This window comes from Chrysochloris asiatica, unplaced genomic scaffold (genome assembly GCF_000296735.1).
Source record: "Chrysochloris asiatica unplaced genomic scaffold, ChrAsi1.0 scaffold00329, whole genome shotgun sequence".
In the NCBI taxonomy this organism is placed as follows: Eukaryota; Metazoa; Chordata; class Mammalia; order Afrosoricida; family Chrysochloridae; genus Chrysochloris; species Chrysochloris asiatica.
In genome coordinates, this window is record NW_006408847.1 from 2,502,356 (window position 1) to 2,503,939 (window position 1,584).

Here is a 1,584-nt window from a genome sequence, read left to right on the forward strand (position 1 = left end):
CCCATTCCATGATTCCTTCACCCTTAGCCAGCACCTCAGCCAGTCAGATGCTGATCAAGTTTGGAGTAACCCAAACCTTCATTCCTGAGGTATCTGAATCCTTTTTAAGTAACTCGGCAGTCATGGAAGCAGTAATCGAGAACTCAAACAACATATTACATTAGGCAAATTTGTTACACAAGACCTCTTTAAGTGTTCAAGAGCAAAGATGTCAGTGTGGGAACTAAGGTACACCTGACCCATGCCATGATATTTCCAATAGCCTCATATGCATGTGAAAACTGGACAATGATAAGGAAGACCGTAGAAGAACATTGGAGCTTTGGTGTTGGTGAAGAATACTAAAAATACCATAGACTGCCACAAGAATAAACAAATCTGTGTTGGAAGTACAGTCAGAATGCTCCTTAGAGGCCTAAATGGTAAGGTTTTGTCTCATACTCCCAGTTCCTGGGACCAAGTGTTTGCTCAGCCTTTTGGCAGCAGTATCCGAACCCATACAGCAAACATATCTTGACGGAGGGCACAGTACACTGGGAGGTGACCCCTGACCAGAAGCTCCTGTCCCGGCGACTCATGACCAAGTTTAACAGGATGCCCTGCTGGGCCGAGCCACTGCTTCCTGCCAGTGTTGCTCATTCAGTGTACATCCTGGAGGACTCTATTGTGGACCCACAAAATCAGACCATGACCACCTTCACTTGGACCATCAACCACGCCTGGCTGATGGTGGTGGAGTAACACTGTGTTTACTGTGTGAACTCTGGTAACAGTGGCTGGACCAAAATTCACCGGGAAGCCTGGGTCTCCTCAAGCTTGTTTGACATCTCCAGAGCTGTCCAGGAATTTGGTCTGGCTGGGTGTAAAAGCAATGTGACCAAGACTATGATGGGGTTTGAATATATTTGGCCAAGCTGCAAAGTGAGGCCCCTTCTAAAACAGTTGTTGAAACCGCCAAAGAAGCCAAGGAAAAGGTAAAGGATAAGGCACTGGCAGCTACAGAAAAGGCTAAGGACCTTGCCAACGAGGCAGCCACCAAGAAGCAGCAGCAGCAGTGTGTGTAGCCATCCAGGCCTTCCCAGCACCACCGCCACCCCACACCAGACAATCCAGCTTCACCCCTTCTGGCCTATCCCCAATGTGCTTTCTTATTAAAAATCAACTTCCAGCACCCCCCAATAAAAAAACAACAAAAAGATTTCAGTAAGGACTAATTGTTCCATGATGGAAGTGTTAAATGCAATCAATCTATTACCAAGTAGCTAACTGGTGTACTAAGAGATACTTCAGGATGGACGATTCAGCATTAGTTTCTGCTGTTTACAGGTAACAGGTTATAATGCTCAGCACTGATGATAGCCACATTAGCTACGATGGGGTCAGGTTCTTGTTGTGCCCATGTATAAATAACCTCCACTCTTGTTGAAAGGACTACTTCATACATGACTAGCGAAAAGGGCTAACTGATGTTCAAAGGATATATGCCTTGTCCACCTTGTTACTCTTTATCCAGTGGATACACTTTGTTGAGCATTTACATGGGGCCCAATTTCTCCAAATTCTGTGTCCTCTCTGACAAATCCA

General features: G+C 45.6%; 1 pseudogene; it reads left to right on the forward strand.

Annotated features, from left to right (window-relative positions):
* Window positions 1–400: 400 nt before the first annotated feature.
* Window positions 401–1,064, forward strand: LOC102842834 (annotated as a pseudogene).
* Window positions 1,065–1,584: the final 520 nt, after the last annotated feature.